A 14,192-nucleotide genomic window follows, 5' to 3' on the forward strand; every position below is an offset into this window, starting at 1 on the left:
GAATATTAGAAAGGTTGCAGAGGTACCAACAACAGTCTATCTAGCTAAGTGTCCTGTTCTCAGAACTGGCAATAAAGAAGCTAGTGGAGAAAGTATAGCAAACCAGTTATTCCTTCTCAAAGCCCAGCCATTAAACACAGCTGCATCACAAAACACTATACTGTCTGCAGCAGGCACTGTCAGACCCAAACTTAGTGAGTACTTTTTGAATCTACTTATCTTTTGACCTCCATAGCGTCTCGTGAATATATGTTTTATAATTTATTGTGTGAAACAATTTTCCTTCTATTTGTATTAGACATAATGCTGAATGCTCCTCCCTCTGGTGTTATGGGAAACAGTGAGGAGCTGTGTGAAAGTCAACAGAAAGCTGCACATGCTTGTTATAAGCAACCACAGGCCAGATATAGAGAGGCATTCTGCTTGCTCCAAACACATAATGTCTCTGTCTTGTATCACTGCTTGGTAGCGTTCCATTACACAGACTGCTCAGTGCTTGTCCAGGCTCCAAACAGCTTTGGTCTGACAAAACATGAAATATCTTCTAATAAAAAAGTAGAGATGGGAGAGATCTACATGTGATGACTGCCATCTTGCTACCACTGAAATCTGAATCAGTCTTCTACAGCAAATATTATATCACAATTTGCAGAGCCAGTGCCTCTATGGGTGCTTTCCCACAGACATCAGAGAAATGCAGGCAGTGCTCCTCTGGCCTGCACTGCCATGTGAGGAATTTCACACTGCCTGAACTCCTACTTAAGGTTTTAGGTCACAGAGGTGCATTTATGAAAATGTGCTAAAGTACAGAAATGATCGACACTTCGAAGGATCACATGCACCACTAGAGAGGGGAAAAGTATTGATAAAATTCTTAGCTACAAGCAAACGAACTCAGAGAGAAGAAGAAATTCCATATGCTAAGGTGGTTTTTAGAACAAACTGGAAGAAATCTGAGAAGTTCTGCCTTCTATCCCCTTCTATTACTACTAAAGATTTTTGAGCTTTTGCTCAATTTGCAAATACCTAGTTGTTCCATTTGTGATATATGGAGTAATAATTCCACTAGTGACTGGCCTCCAACTGGATTTGACTCCATTCACCACAACTCTTTGGGCCTGGCTATCCAGCCAGTTTTTAACCCAATGAAGCGTACGCCAGTCCAAGTCAAGAGCAGCCAGTTTCTTGAGGAGAATGCTGTGGGAAACGGTGTCAAAAGCCTTGCTGAAGTCAAGGTAGACCACATCCAAAGCCTTTCCCTCATCCACCCAGCGCGTCACTTTGTCATAGAAGGAGATCAGGTTCGTCAAGCAGGACCTGCCTTTCATAAACCCATGCTGACTGGGCCAATCAGCTGGTTGCCCTGCAAGTGCCACGTGATGACACTCAAAGTAATCTGCTCCATGAGCTTCCCAGGCACTGAGGTCAAACTGACAGGCCTATAGTTCCCCAGGTCTGCCCTCCAGCCCTTCTTGTAGATGGGCATCACATTTGCTAGCTGCTAGTCAACTGGGACCTCCCCCGATAGTCAGGACTGTTGATAAATAATGGAAAGCGGCTTGCCCATCTCCTCTGTGAGTTCTCTCAGTATCCTCAGGTGGATCCCATCTGGCCCCATCGACTTGCGTATATCCAAGTGCTATAGCAAGTCGCCAACCATTTCCTCGTGGATAGTGAGGGCCACATTCTGCTCCCCATCCCCTTCCACCAGCTCAGGGTACTGGGCATCCAGAGAACAACTGGTCTTGCCGCTAAAGACTGAAGCAAAGAAGGCATTAAGCACCTCCACCTTTTCCTCACCTCTTGTAACTAAGTTTCCCCCCGCATCCAGTAAAGGATGGAGATTCTCCTTAGTCCTCCTTTTTGTGTTGATGTATTTATAGAAACGTTTTTTGTTATCTTTAACGGCAGTAGCCAGATTGAGCTCCAGATGAGCTTTGGCCTTTCTAATTTTGTCCCTGCACTGCCTCGCAACATCCTTATAGTCCTCCCTAGTGGCCTACCCTCTTTTGCAAAGAGTATAAACCCTCTTTTTTCTCCTAAGCTCAAGCCACAAATCTCTGTTCAGCCAGGCCAGTCTTCCTCCACGCCGGCTCATCTTTGGGTACGTGGGGACAGACAGCTCCTGCGCCATTAAGATTTCCCTCTTGAAGAGCGCCCAGCCTTCCTGGACTCCTCTGCCCTTCAGAACCGCCTCCCAAGGGACTCTGCCAACCAGCATCCTGAACAGTTCAAAGTCGGCCCTCCGGAAGTCCAATACAGCAGTTTTACTGGTCCCTTCCTGGTTTCTCCAAGAATGGATAACTCTACCATTTCATGGTCACTCTGCCCAAGACAGTATCCAACCACAACATCTCCCAGCAGCCCTTTTCTGTTTGTGAAGAGAAGGTCTAGCGTAGGCTCACTAACCAGCTGCGTCAGGAAGCTGTCTTCCACGCTCTCCAGAAACCTCCTAGACTGCTTTCTCTGGGCTGTGTTGTGCTTCCAGGATATGTCAGGGAAGTTGAAGTCCCCCACAAGAACAAGCGCTGAAGATTTCACAACTTCTGTCAGCTGCCTGTAGAACTCCTCATCCGTCTCCTCATCCTGGTTCAGCAGTCTGTAACAGACCCCCAGCAGGATGCTTGCCTTGTTGGCCTTCCCGCCAATCCTAACCCATAGGGACTCAACCTTGTCATTCCCAGCCTCGAGTTCCACAACATCGAAAGATTCTCTAATATAGAGAGCCACATCACCACCCCTTCTGTGCTGCCTGTCCCTTCTGAAGAGCCTATAGCCAGACATTGTAGCACTCCAGTCATGAGACTGGTCCCACCATGTTTCTGTGATGGCAACCAAGTCATAGCCTGCCTGCCGCATGATGGCTTCCAGCTCCTTTAGTTTGTTGCCCATGCTGCATGTATTGGTGTAGATGCACTTCAGTTGGGCCATTGCCTTCTCTCCCAGCCTTGCCATTGTTCCCCCGGCACAGCTCTAACAAGCCTTGTTTCAGCCCCGTCCCCCATCTTACCTAGTTTAAAGCCCTCTCAATGAGCCCCGCCAGCTCCCGGCCTAGGATCTGTTTTCCCCTTAGAGATAGGGACCCGTCTGCGGCCATCAGGCTGGGTGCCGAGTAAAGCGCCCCATGGTCAAAAAAAAACCAACAAAATCTGTGTTGGCACCAGTCTCTGAGCCACGTGTTTATCAGGTGGGCTTTCCGTATCCTCTCTGTACCCCTCCCTGCCACCATAGGGATGGACGAAAACACCACCTGTACTCCTGCTCCATCCACTAAGTCTCCCAGTCCGCTAAAGTCCCGTTTGATAGTCTTCAGGCTTCTCTCTTCAATGTCATCACTGCCAGCCTGGACTATTAAAAGAGGATAATAGAGGGGCGAACCAGGTTGGGAAGCTTTCTGGCAATGTCCCTGACCCTTGCCCCAGGGAGGCAGCAGACTTCCCTACGGGTAGGGTCAGACCAACAAGTAGGGCCCTCTGTTCCCCTGAGAAGGGAGTCGCCCACAACAATCACCCTTCTTTCTTAATTGGTGGAGGCAGTCCTGAGGCGTGGAGTTGACTACCTCATCGACTTCCCCACGCACCCAGCGCTGTTTACTTGCCTTTTATAAATATTACTAAATTCAGCTCGAGTTGAGACTTCATTTATAACACCCTGAAGGGGCACAGGTCACTGCACAAGGGATGCCAGCCCTAACAATGGGACAGCTGTCCTTTATTCCCTTTGTAGCATCTTTAGAAGGTCAGCATGCCCTCACAGATCCATACAGTGCATGGTGCAAATTGCAGTGCTAAAACACTTGCAAACTAGAAAAACGAGAAACAAAAGTCTCTATAATCATCGCTACAGGCTGGCAGAAGTAGAATCAAAGGAAACAATAGTAGCCCCTTCTAAAAAGAACACATGCATATGAAAGTAGCTTGTAGTCAGGAGCCCCTCACTTTGCATTCCTCCTTACCATTATGCTCAAACTGTATTTCAGGGAAAGCATAGCAGCTGTTGCTAATAGTTGAATATAATTTATAAGGAGCTGAGAGGAGACAACTGTGAGAAAATGATATAGATAAACTTCAGCTGGAAACAATAGGGATCAATTATGACATAATTGCAGTCCAGCATTCCCAGGCTCCCGAGATATTGTACCTTCCTCTTCGTTAATCAGAGATAATCCAGAATTAGGGTGTTTAATTATTTGCAGATTCTTTTCTACTTTCTGCCTCTAAAAAGAAGATGCTGATTAGCAAATATACAAAAGATTTTCAGCTTCAGTCACCCATTGTATTTAGAGCAGGATTTTTGGCTTCCATGTTGCTGTCATGTTGAGGGTTTCACTCTATTCAGGTGAAATTCACCCCTGTGCTGAGCAACCTGATGGATGAATGGAGCTGGATAAAGATGGGAATGAAGGGAACAGGAGGAATTTATCTTGTTTAATACCTGAGATGCTAATGAGATCCCTCCATTGCTTCTGATATGTTTTCAAGTAGAAAAACAGGTGAAAACTCAGCTTTCACCTGTATATGGTGGCAAGGCAGTAGTAGCAGAGACCCTAATGTTTTGATCCCTTTATTTGTGCATTCAGTGGGATGGCTTCTGAACACAACACCAAATGTGTACATAATCTTCTTTCTGCCCCTTATCACCAGAATTGAGGTGACCTCCAGGATCTCATGAGCTGAGGACATGAATCATACCACTCTTCAAAACAACAGTGCCCTGTGACAGGAACAGCTCTGGAGTTTTAAGGGATTTTGACACATAGAGAGATATATAACCTATGCCGAACAGAGAGATACATGTGCTCGTATGTTTTTTCTTTCTTTCTTTCCTTATTTCAGGATTACAGAGCTGGAAGGGCTGCTCTGACTGTCTTGTCAGCTCTTCTGCAGGAATGGAGGAGACTGCAGAGTCAGAGCCCAAGGTTATGACTGCAGAGGGTGATAGACTCCTCTTGAGGGACTTCTGGTGTTGTGGGAAATCTTTACTTTCTGAGTTACTAAAGTAGACAACTGTGGAATTAAAAACAAAGTAAACAGAACCAAGAGGCTGTCCAGGCAGCTGCAATCCTGTGGGTCCTGCTGGATTACTAAACTGGATCCCATTTCATGGTGACTTCCTCACCTGAGTACTCCTACGCTTCTGGATGCACACAGGTGAGCCTTACCCAGAGAGATACAGGCAGGCTCATTCCTGTCCCATTGTAGTGGGTTTACGTGGCAAGGTTTTGGTAGCAGGGGGACATAGGGGTGGTTTCTGTGAGAAGGATCTAGAAGCAGCCCCATGCTTGGTAAGGGCCTGTCCTGGTTTCAGTTAGCACAGAATTAATTTTCTTCCTAGTAGCTGGTGGAATGCTGTGTTTTGGCTTAGAATGAGAAGAGTGCTGATAACACCCCGATGCTTTAATTGTTGCAGAGCAGTGCTTATACTAAGCCAAGGACATCTCAGCCTTTGCTCTGTCCTGCCAACGGGCAGGCTGGGGGGTGCAGTAAGAGCTGGGAGGGGACAGACCCAGGACAGGTGACCCAAACTAGCCAAAGGGGTATTCCATACCATCTGACGTCATGCTAAACAATATATAGGGGTGGCTAGCCGGGGGGGGGGGGCCGGACTGCTCGGGGTTAAGCTGGGCATCGGTCAGCGGGTGGTGAGCAATTGCATTGTGCATCACTTGTTTGTACATATTATTAGTAGTAGTACTATTATCATCATTGTATTATTATTATTATTATTATTATTATTATTATTTTCCTGTCTTATTAAACTGTCTTTATCTCAACTCACGAGCTTCACTTTCCATTTCTCTCCCCCGTCCCAGAGAGGGAGGGGGGAGGGTGAGCGAACGGCTGCGTGGTGTTTAGCTGCCAGCCGGGTTAAACCACGACAGTCTTTTTGGCGCCCAACGTGGGGCACGAAAGGTTGAGATAACGGCAGATCTGACCAGAGTGTGTTAAACTAAAATTGGTATAAGTATTAGACCTGCTTAATAGTCACTTGTCATAATGCTGATTGCTTTAATCTCAACTGTGCTGCGCCTGTTTTCCAAATTGAGTATTATAGCACGTTATTTTCCGTATGTGCTCTCTGTCATGTTGTTTATCCTCTCCGGGCCCTGGTTTCAGACCATTATGGTACTGTGTGTTGTATCAGTGGCTTATGAGATGATGAAATATCTGGCCATGACTCTAACCTGGTATTTGTACTCAGTAACATCTTCGATTCTATACTTTGGAAACTGTATTTTGGAAACTATTAGCAATTGTATCTGTTGCCTTTTTTCATTAGGGAGTCAATCTGTGGAGGGGAAAGGGGAAGATAATTTTTCTTACTTGATCACTCTCCCTTTCTCCTTCACCACCCCTGTACCCTCCTTGATCACTCTCCCTTCCTCCTTCACCACCCTCTTATCCTCCGAGTTTATTACAATAGCTCTCCAAGATATTGAATATCCTTGGGATACTCAGACCAGCATAGTCCTGTTGTTCTGCCTCCTGAATGCACTTCAGGTTCTGCTTAAAGTTAAACAACTACTTAGGAAGTTCATCCGGAGATCTGCCCGGAGGCAGTATAGTTGTGGGTGGCAGGGAGTATGGGAGGATATGGGCAGGCATCTAGACCAGTTGGCACCCCCAGTGTTTTGGAAATTCACCCCTGAACAAGTGCAAAATCCTCAAAAACTGGCAGAATGCTTGAATAAAAGGTGTCGCGATTCGGGAAGTTCCAAAGTAACACAAATCATTGTAACATGCTGGGGCCTGGCTCATGCCTATCGAGCTGCCATGGATACTGCTATCAACTTAGTGACAGACCCTGCGGCCACTCCAAGTCCCGTGACAGATCCAACGGCCACTGTGACCCCTACGGTGGACTCTGCAGCCGCTCCAGTCCCAGCTTCTGCAGATGCTCCAGTCCCAGCTCCTGCAGCCGCTCCAGCTCCAGCTCCTGCAACTGCTCCAGTCCCAGCTCCTGAAGCTGCTCCAGCTCCAGCTCCTGCAGCTGCTCCAGTCCCAGTTCCTGCAGTCGCTCCAGTTCCAGCTCCGGCTGCTACTCCAGTCCCAGTTCCTGCAACTGCTCCAGTCCCAGCTCCTGAAGCCGCTCCAGCTCCAGCTCCTGAAGCCGCTCCAGCTCCAGCTCCTACTGCTGCTCCAGTCCCAGCTCCTGCAACTGCTCCAGCTCCAACTCCAGCTCCTGTAGCCGCTCCAGCTCCTGTGGCCGTGTCAGAGAAACGAGCTGTAGCAGTGCAAGTTGACCCTGCAGAGGGCATTCCAACCCCTGTGGCAGACCCTGTAACAAAGTCAGAGAAACGAGCAGTAGCAGTGCAAGCTGCCCCTGTAGAGAAGGTGAAAATATGGTATAGAAATTCAAGTCGTTTAGAACGCAGAGAGTCTTCTGCCAATCCAGGTAAGGCTTCTGCCAAAACTAAGTATAGAGATGACGAAGATGATGACGACGCTGGGCCGTCAAGGATTCAGGAGGAGGAAGATGAGGATGCCGAAAGAGCAACAGTAACTACCCGAAGCCTAAACGAGCGCGAGCTACGAGATGTGCGAAAAGATTTTGGTCGCTGTATAGGTGAGCAGCTTGTCACCTGGCTGCTCCGGTGCTGGGACTCTGGAGCCAATTGTGTGGAATTAGACGGCAGGGAAGCCAAGCGGCTGGGATCCCTTGCTCGAGACGCCGGCATTGACAAAGCAATTGCAGATGGAGCACGACCCACCAGCCTCTGGAGGCGTCTCCTCTCAGCTGTGAGGGAAAGGTATCCCTTCAAGGAAGATATTTTATGTCTACCAGGCAAGTGGACCACTATGGAGAAGGGAATCCAGTACCTGAGGGAATTAGCCGTACGGGAAGTGATTTATGAGGATCCAGACCTCAAACAAACATCCACAGATCCAGATGAAGTCAAGTGTACACGACCCATGTGGCGGAAGTTTGTACGGAGTGCACCATCATCATATGCCAGCTCATTGGCAATAATGGCCTGGAAAGAGGATGAGGAACCCACAGTGGGTGAAGCGGCTAAACAACTCCGGCAGTACGAAGAAAGTCTCTCCTCTTCCTTACAGGCCTGCGTCTCAGCTGTGGAGAAACTTTCTGAAAAGGTTCACCAACTTGAAGAGAATCTATTGTCCTCCCCACCTGAACCAACCAGTGCCCACCGACCAAAGGAGAACACTTGGGAGAAACTTTCTGAAAAGGATCACCAACTTGAAGAGAGATTATTCTCCTTCGCACCTGTACAAAGCAGTGTCTCAGCTGTCAGGGGTAGGCGTTCACCCACACAAGGAAGACGATATGGTGGGTACTCACCCCGTGCCACCCTGTGGTTTTACTTACGAGACCATGGAGAGGACATGAGAAAGTGGGATGGAAAATCTACCGCGACCCTAGAGGCACGGGTACGTGAGTTGCAAAAGAAAACAATCAGGAAAAAGGGATTCTCCGAAAAGTTTGCTGCTCCAACTTCCAGCAGACAGTCCTTCAAACACAGAAACGAGGAAGATTCTGACCAGGATTAGGGGGGCCCTGCCTCCAGCCAGGGGGAGGAAAGGGACAATCGAGTTTATTGGACTGTGTGGATTCGATGGCCTGGCACATCACGCGCACAGAAGTATAAGGCTTTAGTAGACACCGGTGCACAATGTACTATAATGCCATCGAGCTATAAAGGACCAGAGCCCATCTATATTTGTGGAGTGACAGGGGGATCTCAGCAGTTGACTGTATTGGAGGCTGAAGTGAGTCTGACTGGGAATGAGTGGGAAAAGCACCGCATTGTGACTGGTCCGGATGCTCCATGTATCCTTGGCATAGACTATCTTAGAAGAGGATACTGCAAGGACCCAAAAGGGTTCCGGTGGGCTTTTGGTATTGCTGCCTTAGAGACAGAGGGCATTAAACAATTATCTACCTTGCCTGGTCTCTCAGAGGACCCCTCTGTTGTGGGGTTGCTGAGGGTCGAAGAACAGCAAGTGCCAATTGCTACCACAACTGTGCACCGGCGGCAATATCGCACCAACCGAGACTCCCTGATTCCCATCCATAAGCTAATTCGTCAATTGGAGAGCCAAGGAGTGATCAGCAAGACTCATTCACCTTTCAATAGTCCCATATGGCCAGTGCGAAAGTCTAATGGCGAGTGGAGACTAACAGTGGACTATCGCGGCCTGAACGAAGTCACGCCACCACTGAGTGCTGCAGTGCCGGACATGCTGGAACTTCAGTATGAACTTGAATCGAAGGCAGCCAAGTGGTACGCCACAATTGATATCGCTAATGCATTTTTCTCCATCCCTCTAGCAGCAGAGTGCAGGCCACAATTTGCCTTCACTTGGAGGGGAGTCCAATATACTTGGAATAGGCTGCCCCAGGGGTGGAAACACAGCCCTACCATTTGCCATGGGCTGATCCAGTCTGCACTAGAGCAGGGGGAAGCTCCTGAACACCTGCAGTACATCGATGACATTATTGTGTGGGGTGACACAGCAGAGGAAGTTTTCGAGAAAGGGAAGAAAATAGTCCAAATCCTTCTGAAAGCCGGTTTTGCCATAAAACAAAATAAAGTCAAAGGACCTGCACGGGAGATCCAGTTTTTAGGAATAAAATGGCAAGATGGACGTCGTCAAATCCCAATGGATGTGATCAACAAAATAACAGCTATGTCTCCACCAACTAACAAAAAAGAAACACAGACTTTCCTAGGTGTTGTGGGGTTTTGGAGAATGCACATCCCAAATTACAGTCTGATTGTAAACCCACTCTACCAAGTAACTCGTAAGAAGAATGAGTTTGAATGGGGCCCTGAACAACGACAAGCCTTTGAACAAATCAAGCAGGAAATAGTCCATGCAGTAGCCCTTGGGCCAGTTCGAACAGGACCAGATGTAAAGAATGTGCTCTACACTGCAGCCGGGGAGAACGGCCCCACCTGGAGCCTCTGGCAGAAAGAACCTGGGGAAACTCGAGGTCGGCCTCTGGGGTTTTGGAGTCGGGGATACAGAGGATCTGAGGCCCGCTATACTCCAACTGAAAAGGAGATATTGGCAGCATATGAAGGAGTTCGATCTGCTTCGGAGGTGGTCGGTACTGAAGCGCAGCTCCTCCTAGCACCCCGATTACCGGTACTAGGCTGGATGTTCAAGGGAAGGGTCCCCTCTACGCATCATGCAACTGATGCTACATGGAGCAAGTGGGTTGCACTGATTACTCAGCGGGCTCGAATAGGAAACCCCAGTCGCCCAGGAATATTGGAAGTGATCATGGACTGGCCAGAAGGCAAATACTTTGGGATATCATCAGAGGAGGAGGTGGGTCGTGCTGAAGAAGCCCCACTGTACAACCAGTTGCCAGAGAATGAAAAGAAATATGCCCTGTTCACTGATGGGTCCTGTCGTATTGTGGGGAAGCATCGGAGATGGAAGGCTGCTGTATGGAGTCCTACGCGACGAGTTGCAGAAGCTGCTGAGGGAGAAGGTGAATCGAGTCAGTTTGCAGAAGTGAAAGCCATTCAGCTGGCTTTAGACATTGCTGAACGAGAAAAATGGCCAGTTCTCTATCTCTACACCGATTCATGGATGGTAGCAAATGCCCTGTGGGGATGGTTACAGCAATGGAAGCAAAACAACTGGCAGCGTAGGGGCAAACCTATCTGGGCTGCTGCATTGTGGCAAGATATTGCTGCTCGGGTAGAGAACCTGGCTGTGAAAGTACGCCACGTAGATGCTCATGTGCCCAAGAATCGGGCTACTGAAGAACATCAAAACAACCAGCAGGTGGATCAGGCTGCTAAGATTGAAGTAGCTCAGGTGGACCTGGATTGGCAGCATAAAGGTGAATTATTTATAGCCCGATGGGCCCATGACACCTCAGGCCATCAAGGTAGAGATGCAACATACAGATGGGCTCGTGATCGAGGGGTGGACTTGACCATGGACGCTATAGCACAGGTTATTCATGACTGTGAAACATGTGCTGCAATCAAGCAAGCCAAACGGTCAAAGCCTCTTTGGTATGGAGGACGATGGCTGAAATATAAGTATGGAGAGGCCTGGCAGATTGATTACATCACACTCCCTCAAACTCGCAATGGCAAGCGCCACGTACTTACAATGGTGGAAGCAACCACCGGATGGCTGGAAACATATCCTGTGCCTCATGCTACCGCCCGGAACACCATCCTGGGCCTTGAAAAGCAAGTCCTATGGCGACATGGCACCCCAGAAAGAATAGAATCAGACAATGGGACTCACTTCCGAAACAACCTTATAGACACTTGGGCCAAAGAACATGGTATTGAATGGGTGTATCACATCCCCTATCATGCACCAGCCTCCGGGAAAGTTGAACGATACAATGGCCTGTTAAAGACTACCTTGAAAGCAATGGGCGCTGGGACGTTCAAAAACTGGGATACGCATTTGGCAAAGGCCACCTGGTTAGTCAATACTAGGGGATCTACCAACCGAGCTGGACCTGCCCAATCAAACCTGTTACGTACTGTAGATGGGGATAAAGTTCCTGTAGTGCATGTAAAAAATATGCTGGGTAAAACAGTCTGGGCTACTCCTGCCTCAGGAAAAGGCAAACCTATTCGTGGAATTGTTTTCGCTCAGGGACCTGGATATACTTGGTGGGTGATGCAAAAGAACGGAGAGGTCCGGTGTGTACCTCAAGGAGATTTAATACTGGGTGAGAATAGCCCATGAACTGAATTGCACCATGTTAAATAGTATATTATACTGTATGTTATCACTACCATGATTACTATAGGTGACTAATTAGAATGTATGGAAAAGAGTGTAACCTGAGCATGACATAAATGGTATGGAATAAGGGGTGGATAGATGTCCTGGTTTCAGTTAGCACAGAATTAATTTTCTTCCTAGTAGCTGGTGGAATGCTGTGTTTTGGCTTAGAATGAGAAGAGTGCTGATAACACCCCGATGCTTTAATTGTTGCAGAGCAGTGCTTATACTAAGCCAAGGACATCTCAGCCTTTGCTCTGTCCTGCCAACGGGCAGGCTGGGGGGTGCAGTAAGAGCTGGGAGGGGACAGACCCAGGACAGGTGACCCAAACTAGCCAAAGGGGTATTCCATACCATCTGACGTCATGCTAAACAATATATAGGGGTGGCTAGCCGGGGGGGGGGGGCCGGACTGCTCGGGGTTAAGCTGGGCATCGGTCAGCGGGTGGTGAGCAATTGCATTGTGCATCACTTGTTTGTACATATTATTAGTAGTAGTACTATTATCATCATTGTATTATTATTATTATTATTATTATTATTTTCCTGTCTTATTAAACTGTCTTTATCTCAACTCACGAGCTTCACTTTCCATTTCTCTCCCCCGTCCCAGAGAGGGAGGGGGGAGGGTGAGCGAACGGCTGCGTGGTGTTTAGCTGCCAGCCGGGTTAAACCACGACAGGGCCCCACTGCTGAGCAGAGCTGAGCCAATAAGCGATGTTGTTTTGCACCTCTGTGAGAGCATATTTAAGACAGGGAAAAAAACGCTGCGCCACACAGCAGCTGGGAGAGTGAGAGGAGTGAGTAATAGCCTTACAGGCGCCAAGGTCAGTGAAGAAGTAGGCGGAGTGGTGCTCCAGGTGCCGGAGCAGAAGCCCCCTGCGGCCTGTGGTGAGGACCATGGTGAAGCAGGCTGTCCCCCATGTAGCCCATGGAGTACCACGGTGGAGCAGGGTTCCACGCTGCAGCCTGTGGAGGAGACCACGGTGGAGCAGGTGGACCTGCACAGACAGAGGCTGCCACCTGTGGAAGACCCCTGCTGGAGCAGATTCCGGGCTGGACCTGTAGCCCGTGGGGAGGAGCCCATGCAGGAGCAGGTGACCTGGCAGGAGCTGCTGCCCGTGGGGGAGCCAGGTTGGTGCAGTTTTCTCCTGAGGGATGGACCCTGTGGTACGGACCCATATCTGGAGCAGTTCTGGAAGAGCTGCTGCCTGTGGGAAGCCCACGCTGGATCAGTTCATCAAGGACTGCATCCCGTGGGTGGGACCCCACAGCACAGGGGACGAGAGTGACCTAGAAGGTGCGGCAGAGAAGTGCTGTAGACTGACCATAACCCCCATTCCCCTGCTCTGCTCGGGGGGAGGAGGTGGAAGATGGTGTATTGGGGGGGGAAGGTGCTTTTGGTTTCTTTCCTTTGTTTCTCACTTCTCTAGCTTGTTAGTTATAAGCAATACATCTTACTATCTCCCTATGCCGAATCTGTTTTGCCCGTTACAATAATTACTGCGTGATCTTCTTGTCCTTATCTCAACCTTTGAGCCCTTTTCATCTTATTTTCTCCCCATTCCTCTTTGAGGAGGGTGAATGAGAGAGCGGCTGTGGTGGAGCTTGGCTGCCCACTTGAGTGGAACCACAACACCCATCTCTCCCAGGACAGACAGACTCTGCACTTCCCTTAAGGCAGAAAAATGTCCTGGTCCCAGCTCTCCTGCCACCTGGTTGCATGCTCTAGTAACTATTATGCTTGACTCTAGGTGACTCGTGCAGGAGATGGAGCTTGCATGGAGGACATGGCTCCGGACATCCTCCCATGGCTTCAGGAAAGGCTCAGATGCCTTTCTGACTATGACTGGCCTGTTGTGTTATTCACTGGGAAGCTGGGACCTACCTCCTCCAAGCATTGCTTTCATTGAGGTGTCTTCAAAGCTTGCTCATCACAGGGACGCCTGGTGAGGCTTCATGTAATGGCTTTGCTAGGACTGAAGTCTATGCACTTAGTTAATCTTCCTAAAACTCAATTTAGGTGGATTTTATGCCTTATGGGTTTTACCCAAAATAAGTATCTCATAAGCAGTATGTGTCATGTTGATTTCTAGCAGATGGAAAACATTACAGACTGGGAGTTGGTGGGAGTTGTGGCTCACCTGACTGTGTCTTAAGATAAGAGCACTACCCTTAAGTTTGGATTGAATGCTCTGTGTGTGTGTGTATATATCTGTGCGTGTGGAAATTGGGAGCTTCACATTCTCAGTAAATAGCACCTGCAAATGGAAGCTGGTAATATTAACTCTGTCAAGGCTCAGTATTGATCCTGAACATCTCAGTGAAATGCAAGCCTAAGACTGAAGCCTGCTAGCACTAATAATTAAACTGGTTAGCAATATGGAGCTGCCACTCAGATTCAGACTTATAATGAAATTGTTTAAGAAAAAAAAAAAAGAGAGAGCAAGAATG

The 14,192-nt window shown here is 48.4% G+C and overlaps 1 protein-coding gene across 5 annotated transcripts in view; it reads right to left on the reverse strand.

Moving 5' to 3' along the window:
- The window catches only part of LOC311426322 (CUGBP Elav-like family member 4), a gene marked incomplete at its 5' end in the record, with an annotated part of 354,690 nt that overhangs the window by 161,179 nt on the left and 179,319 nt on the right, over positions 1-14,192 (reverse strand). The gene's annotated exons all lie outside the window — the stretch shown is intronic.

The sequence above is a fragment of the Aythya ferina genome, assembly GCF_964211825.1.
Source record: "Aythya ferina genome assembly, chromosome: W".
Classification (NCBI taxonomy): domain Eukaryota; kingdom Metazoa; phylum Chordata; class Aves; order Anseriformes; family Anatidae; genus Aythya; species Aythya ferina.